At 43.3% G+C, this 13573-nt stretch overlaps 1 pseudogene; it reads left to right on the top strand.

The window, feature by feature from the left end:
• The first annotated feature begins 106 nt into the window (after window positions 1-106).
• Window positions 107-11762, top strand: LOC129846756 (zinc finger protein ZFP2-like; annotated as a pseudogene).
• Window positions 11763-13573: the final 1811 nt, after the last annotated feature.

The following is a 13573-nucleotide window of genomic DNA, read 5'->3' as shown; positions in this document are numbered from 1 at the left end:
TGACGTTCTTTCCAATACAAAAGTGTAGTAACTTGTTTCCAAACTGCGTTACCCACTCCAGTCAGCAGATGGCGAAGTGCGTCTTTCAGACGATGCTTCTTGCGTGACGTATAATTTACTGGACGGGTCGCTTCTTCAGGAACAACAACGCGGCTACTCTTTCAACCGCCTCGGTAGCTTGCAAGCCAACATAAAACTGAAAGATTGACGCTTTAGACCACGTTTATGTACATTAGCTAATCTCACTGTTGTAAACACAATTCTGTAGACGTATTAACTGGTTAACTTTAACCTAATTTGCTTGTTCAATTTGCAAACTTGTTAAAGATTGATGCTGAGCCTAGCACTAGGCTAGTCGCCAATGTTAACTAGCTAACATCCCGGACCATGAACTCACTAAACTACTCCTCCCCTGCTAAAGAAGAGGAGGTCTGCTGGACGGAGAAAGAAGCTCTGGCGCTGAACATTGTCGTGAAAGAAGAAGAGGAGGGTATTACAGTGAAAGGAGAGAAAGAACCTTTCAGAATGAAAAAGGAGGAAGAGGAGGCTGTTATAGTGAAGGAAGAAGAGGCTGTTATAGTGAAGGAAGAAGAGAAAGAACCTTTCAGAATGAAAAAGGAAGAAGAGGAGGTTGTTATAGTGAAGGAAGAAGAGGCTGTTATAGTGAAGGAAGAAGAGGCTGTTATAGTGAAGGAAGAAGAGGCTGTTATAGTGAAGGAAGAAGAGGCTGTTATAGTGAAGGAAGAAGAGGCTGTTATAGTGAAGGAAGAAGAGGCTGTTATAGTGAAGGAAGAAGAGGCTGTTATAGCGAAGGAAGAAGAGAAAGAAACTTTCAGGATGAAAAAGGAGGAAGAGGATGCTATCTCAATAAAGGTGAAGATGGAAGACGTTTTTGGAGTGAAAGAGGAGGAGACAGAATATCAGATTATCAACAGTGAGTACTGTCTTAAAAGCAGGGGCACAAACTATGCAGTTGTTGAACTGTGGGGCATTCTACTGAAGTTCTACACTTGAATATGTTTCGAGCAAGGATGCCAACAAACAACGCATACACAGTTGTATAGCGGCAGAACAGGATACCGGGTAGGGAGTGGGCTATTTCATTAGGTTTTTCACTCACCACGTTTATTCTGAAAAATGTCTGTCCTCACTCACTTATTAAGAATAAGCTACATGGTGAGTTGATGCCCTTTTGGCAGCTAGTTAGCTAGGTGAATTGATCATGCTACTTTGTATGCGTTGTTTGTTGGCATCCTTGTACATTACGACGTTTTTGGAATAGATTCGTGTTTGAACGTTCCACAAATTATACCTACCCGTTTCGTACTGTATACATTCTTAAAGGTTCAATCTGCCATTGGTACATTTATTTTGGGGACTTTTAAATTAGATGTATTGAATTCTCCATGTGGTCTATATTAAAGTTCCCCTCATCTAATATAACAGGCTTTTAAAATTCAATATTGTTGCATAATTTCTACTTAAAATATCAAAGGGAAACAAAAGGCACCCATTTAGTAGAACGACCCTTTTACATTTGCATCACAAATAATATTTTATAGGCCCTTTCTAGACACATTCATGCCTATTGTAAGACCCAATGAATCACAGTGGTGGGAAAAGTACCCAATTGTCATACTTGAATATAAGTAAAGATACCTTAATAGAAAATGACTCAAGTATACGTGAAAGTCACCCTTTCACATTTGCATCACAAACAATATATTTAAAAATCATGATGAAAGTGGCCATTTTTTTTGGTCTCTTGTAAGACCCTATGATTGTAATGGACGGTTATAAGTTGACTGTCTATTTGATATTGTCATTCAAGCAGGAGAGAGACGTGACTATGGTGGATCCTCTGGGGAGCCTCAACAACATCCTGAAACTGACGAGTCAGAGAAGAGTCTCTCCAGAACAGAACACCAGATGGTACAGCTTGGTCTGGTCTAGCATTCAGCCTGCTCTATCTGGGTCTGGGCTGGGTTTCTGTAAAACACTTTATGACAACAGTGACATCAGCATCCATAATGATATGTGTCTGTGTCCCCTCTTTGTGGTTACCAGGACAACGCTAGCCCTTCCTCCCTCCTGGAGTCCCCGTGTCGTGCCTGTCCCGGTAGCACCTTACTGCTGGGTATGAAGAGGTTGTCTGTGCTGCTGGTGGACTGCAGGAAAACAACGGGGCTGAGTGGAACTGTGAGAGGAGGAGAAGAGAAGAAAGGATCAGATTTGACTCATCAAAGTAAGTGCTGTAGTTTAGTTTGAACAAATACAATAGATCTGCCCACTGGTATCTGTTACCAGGACAACCAGCAGAGTTCTGTTAGTTGACAGGAAGATGGACTGGTATCTGTTACCAGGACAACCAGCAGAGTTCTGTTAGTTGACAGGAAGATAGACTGGTATCTGTTACCAGGACAACCAGCAGAGTTCTGTTAGTTGACAGGAAGATAGACTGGTATCTGTTACCAGGACAACCAGCAGAGTTCTGTTAGTTGACAGGAAGATAGACTGGTATCTGTTACCAGGACAACCAGCAGAGTTCTGTTAGTTGACAGGAAGATGGACTGGTATCTGTTACCAGGACAACCAGCAGAGTTCTGTTAGTTGACAGGAAGATAGACTGGTATCTGTTACCAGGACAACCAGCAGAGTTCTGTTAGTTGACAGGAAGATAGACTGGTGGATATGGATGTTATGAATATCATAACACTGAAAAAGGATTGTGCCAATGAAAAGAGAGAAACCAATAGACCATATAAAACCTTGATGAAAGTTAGCTTTGGAGAGAAAGTTTCAATGATCTGTTTTAAGGTGCTTGTTTTACAAAAACTTTTTCTTAAAACATTATGGATGTTACATTGCCTGTCCCAGTCAACCCCCCTATCTTTACAAGAGTGTAGAACAGGCAAACTAAACTCCAGACACTGTTAATTAATTAACTAATACTGGAGGAAAGCTGTGATCAGGCTGCCCACTCAAGAGAAAGCTTTGAACTGTAACCAGTGCCTGCAACCTTGTTCAGGTTATCAATCAATCTACCAGGGTAGTTACAAACAGTGAAGAAATTAAATCATCAACATATTTTGATCATATCTTTACTAATGCTGCAGAAATTTGTTTGAAAGCAGTATCCAAATTCATCGGATGTAGTGATCACAATATAGTAGCCATATCTAGGAAAAGCAAAGTTCCAAAAGGCTGGGCCTACTGTTCTATATAAGAGGTCATACAATTGTTTGTAGTGATTCCTATGTTGTTGATGTTGTTAGGTTCTTTTTTTTCAAAGTAAATAACTCACGGACACTAGAGAAGCTTTAACCAAGTTTAATTATTCCCAAAGGTTATGTACAGCTGTAATTCAGACATCCCAACATTTGTTCCATCCAGATATATATCTCACTTATGACACTCCTCCTTCTCTCCAATCCTTACATCTTATGGTTCCACAGGAAGAGAGTAAAGAGGGTAACAGGATACCAAACCTTTATATCCCTGATGAGAATCTGTCCTGACCTCAACCCCTCCTTCATCTAATCCACAGATGGCTGTAAAAACTGTTAAATCCACGTGGATTGATGAGGAATTTAAAAATGGTATGATGAAGAGGGAGGCAAAAGAGATGGCAAATAGGTCTGGCTGTATAACTGATTGGCAAACATATAATATATTGCAAATATTAAATATTTCTGATTACCTTAAGTTACATGACCTACTATGCTAATTCTGTAGCGGTATTGTTAGAGGGGGGTAAAGATAAAGATTTTGTTGGGGCGCCAGGCAGGTATTAACCCTAGTTATTAAAGTTAGTTATTACCTATTATAACATTATTATTATAAATATGATTAAAACCGAAAAGATAAGAGTAGAATAGATAGAGTAGTGCTTCCAGACACATTCTAAACATGATGGAGTCTTAAAGGAGGACTGTAGCATCTAATGATGAAACATTATGGAGTCTTATTAATAAATCGGAAATATTGTCTGGAATCACAAGATGCCTGTCTTTCAATTGCTGCACACTATGTATTTTTCTGAAATGTTTTATGATGAGTAATTAGGTATTTGACGTTGGTGTCTCTAAATATTATGGCTGCTTTCGGTGCAATTTCTGATTGTAGCTGAAATGTGAACTATGATTTATACCTGAAATATGCAAATTTTTCGAACAAAACATATGCTATACATAAATATGTTATCAGGCTGTCATCTGATGAAGTCTTTTCTTGGTTAGTGGCTATTTATTTCTTTATTTGGTCAAATTTGTGATAGCTAGTAATGGAGTAAGAAACTGATGCAGTTAGAAAAGTGGTGTCTTTTGCTAACGTGGTTAGCCATAGATTTACATATTTTGTCTTCCCTGTAAAACATTTAAAAAATCGGACATGTTGGCTTGATTCACAAGATGTGTACCTTTCATATGCAGTATTGGACTTGTTAATGTGTGAAAGTTAAATATTAAAAAAAATAGATTTTGAATTTCGCGCCCTGCACTTGAGCTGGATGTTGTCATAAGTGTACCGGTGTCGGGCTGCCGCCCAAACAGGTTAAAGGAGGACTGTAGCATGGAGTCTTAAAGGAGGACTGTGGTATCATGAGGTAGTCACCTGAAATGCATTTCAATTAACATGTGTGCCTTTTTAGAAGTTAAGTTGTGGAATTTCTTTCCTTAACCTGTTTGGGATAGGGGGCAGTATTTTCACGTCTGGATGAAAAGCGTTCCCAAAGTACACTGCCTGCTACTCACGCCCAGAAGCTAGGATATGCATATAATTGGTAGATTTGGATAGAAAACACTCTAAAGTTTCTAAAACTGTTAACATACTGTCTGTGAGTATAACAGAACTTATTTGGCAGGTGAAACCCCGAGGACAAACCATCCAGGAGGATTTTTTTGTTGTTGAGGGGACTCTGTTTTCAAATGGCTTTGTGTGGCACTTTTCTGTGGCACTTGGTTGCAGTTCCTATTGCTTCCACTAGATGTCAACAGTCTTTAGAAATTGGTTGATGTTTTTCTTTAGAGAAATGAAGAAGTACGGCTATTCAGAACGAGGGTCCAGCCTAGTGCTTTCTAATGTTTTGATGCGCGCTCCAGGTCACGCGCTTCACGTTGTTTTTATCCGGTATTGAACACAGTTTATCCCATCTTAAATTTTCTCGATTATTTACATTTTAAAATACCTAAAGGTCGATTAGGAAAGTTGTTTGAAATGTTTGGACAGCGTTTACAGGTAACTTAACTTATTAGATATTTGTAGTCATGCTGGGTGAGTTGGAACCGGTGTTTTTTTTAATCAAACGCGCCAAATAAATGGACATTTTGGAGATATAACGACGGAATTAATTGAACAAAAGGACCATTTGTGATGTTTATGTGACATATTGGAGTCCCAACAAAATAAGCTCTTCAAACTTAAGGCACAAATTATATAGTTATTTCTGAGTTTTGTATCGCACCTGGCGGGTTGAAATATGATTGTCATGTGTTTGTTTGATGGGGTGCTGTCCTCAGATAATCACATGGTTTGCTTTTGCCGTAAAGCCTTTTTGAAATCTGACACGGTGGATTTGGTGTATTGCACTTGTGAATAAAAAAATATTTTGTTCTCTGCAATTTCACCGGATGTTGTCGAAACGTTCCACAAGCGGAACCCCTAGCCATAACAGGTTTTAATGTGTTTGAGCCAATCAGTTGTGGTTGTGACAAGGTAGGGGTGGTATACAGAAGATAGCCCTATTGGGTAAAAGACGAAGTCCATATTATGTCAAGAACAGCTCAAATAAGCAAAGAGAAACAACAGTCCATCATTGCTTTAAGGACCATCACAGGAATGGAAAGCCCAGAGTTACTTCTGATGCATAAGTTCATTAGAGTTACCAGCCTTAGAAATTGCAGCCCAAATAAACGCTTCACAAAGTTCAAGTGCTTTGTAACTTGTGCTTTGTATTTTCGACGTAAAAACAAGTTTTGGACTTCCACACAAAATTACTTCTGTCACGTTCCTGACCTATTTATGTTAGTTTTTGTGTGTTAGTTGGTCAGGACGTGAGGTTGGGTGGGCATTCTATGTTATCTGTTTCTATGTTGGTTTTGGTTTGCCTGGTATGGCTCTTGATTAGAGGCAGGTGGTTTGCGTTTGTCTCTAATTAAGAGTCATATTTAGGTAGGGCATTCTCACTGTTTGTTTGTGGGTGGTTGTCTCCTGTGATGTCTTCGTTTATGTTCGATGTATTCACTTTTTGGAGCTGTTTGGCTGTTCGTATGTTTCGATGTCCGTTCCTGTTCGTGAGTTTACGTTTGTCTATGTAAGTTTATGTTCAGGTTCCGTTGTACGTCGTTTTGTTATTTTGTATCATTTTCAAGTATAGTTCGTTTTGTCTTGTTAAATAAATTCATCATGTCATTTCAACGCGCTGCACCTTGGTTCAATCCCTGCTCCTCCTCTTCTGATGAAGAGGAGGAGGATTAGCGTAACAGAACCACCCACCAAATGTCCAGAACCAAGCAGTGTGACTACGAGCAGCGACCAAATAATCAGGACTCGTGGACTTGGGACGATGTTCTGGATGGAAAGGGTGTCTACACATGGGAGGAGATCCTAGCTGGTAGAGATCGCCTCCCATGGGAACAGCTGGAGGCACTGAGGAGAGCGGAGGCTACCGGAGAGAGGAACCGGAGCTATGAGGGAACGCGTCTGGCACGGAAGCCGAAAAAGCCCGTGAGTAACTCCCAAAAATTTCTTGGGGGGGGGCTAAAGGGTAGTGGGCCAAGGGCAGGTAGGAGACCTGCGCCCACTTCCCAGGCTCACCGTGGAGAGCGGGAGTACGGGCAGGCGCCGTGTTACGCAGTAGAGCGCACGGTGTCTCCTGTACGAGTGCATAGCCCAGTGCGGGTTATTCCACCTCCCCGCACTGGTAGGGCTAGATTGGGCATTGAGCCAGGTGTCATGAGGCCGGCTCAACGCGTCTGGTCTCCAGTGCGTCTCCTCGGGCCGGCATACATGGCACCTGCCTTACGCAGGGTTTCCCCGGTTCGCCTACACAGCCCGGTGCGGGTTATTCCACCTCCCCGTACTGGGCGGGCGACCGGGAGCATTCAACCAGGTAAGGTTGGGCAGGCTCAATGCTCAAGAGAGCCAGTACGCCTGCACGGTCCGGTATTTCCGGCACCACCTCCCCGCCCCAGCCTAGTACCTACAGTGTATACACTACGCACTAGGCTACCAGTGCGTATCCTGAGCCCTGTTCCTCCTCCACGCACTCTCCCTGTAGTGCGTGTATCTAGCCCGGTGCCTCTAGTTCCGGTCCCACGCACTAAGCTACCAGTGCGTCTCCAGAGCCCTGAACCCACTGTATCTTCTCCCCCTACTAATCCTGATGTGCTTGTCCTCAGCCCGGTGTCACCAGTGCCGGTACCACGCATCAGGGATAGAGTAGGCTTTGAGAATACAGTGTGCCCTGTCCCTGCTCCCCGCACTAGTAGGAAGGTGCTTATCATTAGCACGGTGCCTCCAGTTCCGGCACCACGCACCAGGTCTACAGTGCGCCATATCCGGCCAGAGCCATCCGTCTCCCCAGCGCCATCTGAGCCATCCGTCTCTCCAGCGCCATCTGAGCCATCCGTCTCCCCAGCGCCATCTGAGCCATCCGTCTCCCCAGCGCCGTCTGAGCCATCCGTCTGCCAGGAGCCTGCAAAGCCGCCCGTCTGCCATGAGCCTGCAAAGCCGCCCGTCTGCCATGAGCCTACAGAGCCGTCAGCCAGACAGGAGCCGCTAGAGCCGTCAGCCAGACAGGAGCCGCTAGAGCCGTCAGCCAGACAGGATCTGCCAGAACCGCCAACCAGACAGGATCTGCCAGAGCCGCCAACCAGACAGGATCTGCCAGAGCCGCCAACCAGACAGGATCTGCCAGAGCCGCCAACCAGACAGGATCTGCCAGAGCCGCCAACCAGACAGGATCTGCCAGAGCCGCCAGCGAGCCATGAGCAGCCAGAGCCGTCAGAGCGCCATGAGCAGCCAGAGCCGTCAAAGAGCCATGAGCAGCCAGAGCCGTCAGTGAACCATGAGCAGCCAGAGCCGTCAGAGAGCCATGAGCAGCCAGAGCCGTCAGAGCGCCATGAGCGTCGTGAGCCGTCAGCCTGCCATGAGCGTCGAGAGCCGTCAGCCTGCCATGAGCGTCGAGAGCCGTCAGCCTGCCATGAGCGTCGAGAGCCGTCAGCCTGCCATGAGCGTCGAGAGCCGTCAGCCTGCCATGAGCATCGAGAGCCGTCAGCCTGCCATGAGCGTCGAGAGCCGTCAGCCTGCCATGAGCGTCGAGAGCCGTCAGCCAGCCATGAGCATCGAGAGTCGTCAGTCAGCCATGAGCTGCCCTTCAGCCTGAAAAGGCTGGATACCCAGAACTGCCCATCAGTCCAGAGCTGTCTCTCTGTCCGGAGCTGCCTTTCAGTCCGGAGTTGCCCCTCTATCCTAATCTCCCTCTCTATCTTCATCTATCTCTATAGTCTTATCTATCCCTCTATCTTGATTTATCTCTCTGTCCTGGTGTTATCCTTATTAAATATATTATTAAGAGAATTGTGTGGGGGAAAAAAGAGGGTGGACATTCTTTGTGGGAGGAAGTTAGGATGGATTATGGTGGGGTGGGAACCGCGCCCGGAGCCTGAGCCACCACCGTGGTTAGATGCCCACCCAGACCCTCCCCTAGACTTTGTGCTGGTGCGTCCGGAGTTCGCACCTTGTGGGGGGGGTACTGTCACGTTCCTGACCTATTTATGTTAGTTTTTGTGTGTTAGTTGGTCAGGACGTGAGGTTGGGTGGGCATTCTATGTTATCTGTTTCTATGTTGGTTTTGGTTTGCCTGGTATGGCTCTTGATTAGAGGCAGGTGGTTTGCGTTTGTCTCTAATTAAGAGTCATATTTAGGTAGGGCATTCTCACTGTTTGTTTGTGGGTGGTTGTCTCCTGTGATGTCTTCGTTTATGTTCGATGTATTCACTTTTTGGAGCTGTTTGGCTGTTCGTATGTTTCGATGTCCGTTCCTGTTCGTGAGTTTACGTTTGTCTATGTAAGTTTATGTTCAGGTTCCGTTGTACGTCGTTTTGTTATTTTGTAGTTTTGAAAGTGTTTTGTTTTGTTTAGTCTACGTCGTGTTATATAATAAAGATGGCATATTTCCCTAACTCCGCATATTGGTCAGAAGATCCTTCTCTCCTCACCTCATCTGAGGATGAGGAGAGCGACAGCTATTACAACTTCTTTAGTTATTTTATGTTTAAAGAAGTGTGTAGGTCACATTCTGTATCATACAGCTATGAAAGTTATATATTTAGAACCACCTGCTTGTTTGGAATCTAGCGACGTCTGTGTCTTCAGTGTCCTAGAACTGTCTAGTTTGTGTTCTGACTTGTAAAACAGGATGAATAAAATAAGGAATGTAAACATAGCAGTAATTGCCAGGAAGCTCTACATTTGTTTTAAAATCACACTATATTTGTTAAAACTGGCCTCAGGTTATTGAGAGACCTGATTTAGGATTTACCCTCGTAGCAAGGTTGTTTTATCATGTGGAGGTTTCATTCGGGTCTCTAATTTAAAAATAACACAGTGTCTTTGGCAGGAGAAAGACCAGACTCAGAGGAACCAGAGCCAGGGACGTCCAAACCAGCAAGACGACGCCAGTGCTCCCACTGTAGAAAGAGTTGTAACCGGTTATGGGACCTGAAACAACATGAGAAAATACACACAAGGGAGCCTTACCACTGTTCCCAGTGTGGAAAGAGTTTTAACCAGAAAGCACACCTGAAACAACATGAGAGAATACACACAGGGGAGAAGCCTTACCACTGCTCCCAGTGTGGAAATACTTTTAACCAGAAAGCACACCTGAAACAACATGAGAGAATACACACAGGGGAGAAGCCTTACCACTGCTCCCAGTGTGGAAAGTGTTTCAAACGGCCTTGTCATCTGAAACAACATGAGAGAATACACACAGGGGAGAAGCCTTACCACTGCTCACAGTGTGGACAGGTTTTCAAGCAGTCAGGGGAGCTGAAACAACATGAGAAAATACACACAGGGGAGAAGCCTTACCACTGCTCCCAGTGTGGACAGGTTTTCAAGCGGTCAGGGCATCTGAAATGGCACGAGAGAATACACACAGGGGAGAAGCCTTACCACTGCTCCCAGTGTGGACAGGTTTTCAAGCAGTCAGGGCATCTGAAACGGCACGAGAGAATACACACAGGGGAGAAGCCTTACCACTGCTCCCAGTGTAGAAAGTGTTTCAGCCAGAAAGGAAGCCTGACCCAACACGAGAGAATACACACAGGGGAGAAGCCTTACCACTGCTCCCAGTGTGGAAAGTGTTTCAGCCGTTCAGGGGAGCTGAAACAACATGAGAGAATACACACAGGGGAGAAGCCTTACCACTGCTCCCAGTGTGGAAAGTGTTTCGGCCGTTCAGGGGAGCTGAAACAACATGAGAGAATACACACAGGGGAGAAGCCTTACCACTGCTCCCAGTGTGGAAAGTGTTTCAGCCAGAAAGGAAGCCTGACCCAACACCAGAGAATACACACAGGGGAGAAGCCTTACCACTGCTCCCAGTGTGGAAAGTGTTTCAGCCGTTCAGGGGAGCTGAAAGAACATGAGAGAATACACACAGGGGAGAAGCCTTACCACTGCTCCCAGTGTGGACAGTGTTTCAAGCAGTCAGGGGAGCTGAAACAACACGAGAGAATACACACAGGGGAGAAGCCTTACCACTGCTCTTAGTGTGGAAAGAGTTTTAAGGGTTTAGAAAACCTCAAAGCTCATGAGAGAATACACACAGGGGAGAAGCCTTACCACTGCTCCATGTGTGGAAAGAGTTTTAACCAGAAAAGCAACCTAAACCAACATGAGAAAATACACAGAGGGGAGAAGCCTTACCACTCCTCCCAGGGTGCAACGTTTTTGCCCGTTTAGGAAGCCTGAAAGAACACATGAGACTACACACAGAGGAGAAGGCTTAGAAATTGCTCAGACTGGGAAAACATATTACTCATCAGTCACTTGAACGTCATGAGAGAATCCACACAGAAGAGAAGAATTACTTGTATGTTGATATTTCACATCTCATTGACTTAAAAGTTATCAGAGAACATACAAAGTCCATTGTCTTATATTGTTGACTGATAATGTGTTTACTTGTTTTTACCGTATGAAATTAAATGGTACAAGGTATACTCAAACATATATTTGTTTGTTTTTATTAGAAAACATGAATTTAATATGGAGTATGTCAGTTTGAATATAAAGTAGATCAGATTCCATGTGTTTAAATGGTCCTTTTTTAATCTCTTTGTGTGTGTTTATCTGGGTGTGTCATTCCTCCAGCACTACAGATAATACAGTGATATTTGGATGTGATGCATTTGTTCCATTGTTTACATTTGCATTGTTGGCCCACTGATGATTTAATGAAATTCAAATATTCAGACTGTAACGGAAAATGTTAATTGTATGTGTGTCCACATAACTGATTATGTGACTAACCTTGTGAAACTGTCCTATTTTAATCTCCTGTTCTTGGGACCATCATTATGTGTTGCAAACCAGCTGCACCTGCGTCCTTGTATGAATAAAGTCTCTCCCAGGAACAGGAAACTATAAAGATATGTGCTCATCACCCAATGCTTTGGGAATTCAGACTGTCTACACTGCGGTGTGTAACTCTGTTATTCTCTCTGAGCTCAGAAATAAAGAATCTTGGTTTGACTTGGACTCCAGCAGATGCTTATTTTATAATATCCACCTCAACTCTCCCACGGATTGCTGTTTATTATTGTCTCAATGAAGAGTTCCTCGTTCCACTTTCCTGGGGGCATTTACAAGCCTCCCACTGGTTGAATAAATGTTGTTTCCACGTCATTTCAACAAAACAAATCCACGTGATGATGATAGATGTAGAAAACTGATTGGATTTGTAAAAAGCCATCAACATCAGTTATTTTAGTTGTTTTTCATCCAACTGGCAACCTAAATCCAATGACAGGTGACATTTTGTGTTGATTTCATGTTGAATTCACTTTAGTTGACGACTCAAAGAAATGTAAATAGAAACTAGATGTTGAGCTGCCGTCTGTGCCCAGTGGGCTGGTTTGAATACGTGGCAGGTGTTGGATCAATATCCACCTTAGTAGATAAGTTTCCATGCAATTTGCGACAGATTTTCATGTGAATATTCTAAAATCTGCATAAAACAATATACGCATTTTCCCACCAGAAATGTTTCTATCAAACATGCTCATTGCAGATAAAAGGCTTTGCGTGACAAAACTTAAATTTAAATATTTGAGCATAAAGGAGTTTCCACCGCCATTTCTCGCTTATAAATTTTTACTGACACAAAAAGACCCTACCATGTAAAACGAACTAACATATCGTCTGTCGGCTTTTATAAAATTGTATAGGCATATCCTGTTTCCATCAGCCTGGTCATTACTTTTGAAATGGTTGGATCAATATCCACCTTCATGATATGGATGATCCTCTGATAATCAAGTGATATTTAGAATCTCTGAGTAGTTCTATATGATGTCATAATACACCCCTCTGACAATAGGTTGACTGGGGAGGTGATGTACCACAGTCAAAGTCCTGCAATAAGAGCTAAGAGACTAATATTTGTGTAAACTATATAAACTGTTTACAATTTGGCTCATACATCCTCCCTTCTCTCCCCTGTAATGATTCCCCAGGTTGTTGCTGTAAATGACAATGTGTTCTCAGTTGACTTACCTTGTTAAATAAATAAATAATAACCATGTTTCCAGCCAAAGTTTATTCATTAGGATATATACAAATATGATAGTGATTAGTGATTAGTGATTAGTGATTTCATGACATGTGAATGAACAAGCATTTTCATACTTTATAACATGGCTATATACAATGCCTTCAGAAAGTATTCAGACCCCTTGACTTTTTTCCACATTTTGTTACGTTACAGCCTTATTCTAAAATGTATTAAATCATTTTTTCTCCTCATCAATCTACACACAATATTCCATAATGACATCACAATATCCCATAATGACATCACAATATCCCATAATGACATCACAATATCCCATAATGACAAAACAAAAACAGGTCTTTAGATATTGTTGCTCTTTTTTTTTTTTTTTTTACAACTGAAAAATAACATTTTCATAAGTATTACGTATGACGCTACAAGCTTGGCACACCTGTATTTGGGGAGTTTCTCCCATTCTTCGACGCAGACTCTCTCAAGCTCTGTCAGGTTGGTTGGGGAGCGTCGCTGCACAGCTATTTTCAGGTCTCTCCAGAGATGTTAGACCGGGTTCAAGTCCGGGTTCTGGCTCGGCCACTCAAGGACATTCAGAAACCAGAGACTTGACCCGAAGCCACTACTGCATTGTCTTGGCTGTGTGCTTTGGGTTGTTGTCCTGTTGGAAGGTGAACCTTCGCCCCCAGTCTGAGGTCCTGAGTGCTCTGGAGCAGGTTTTCATCAAGGATCTCTCTGTACTTTGCTCGGTTCATCTTCCCTTACCTGCTTCCTTAAC

This window comes from Salvelinus fontinalis, unplaced genomic scaffold (genome assembly GCF_029448725.1).
Source record: "Salvelinus fontinalis isolate EN_2023a unplaced genomic scaffold, ASM2944872v1 scaffold_0618, whole genome shotgun sequence".
In the NCBI taxonomy this organism is placed as follows: domain Eukaryota; kingdom Metazoa; phylum Chordata; class Actinopteri; order Salmoniformes; family Salmonidae; genus Salvelinus; species Salvelinus fontinalis.
This window is presented reverse-complemented; position numbering and strand designations above follow the sequence as displayed.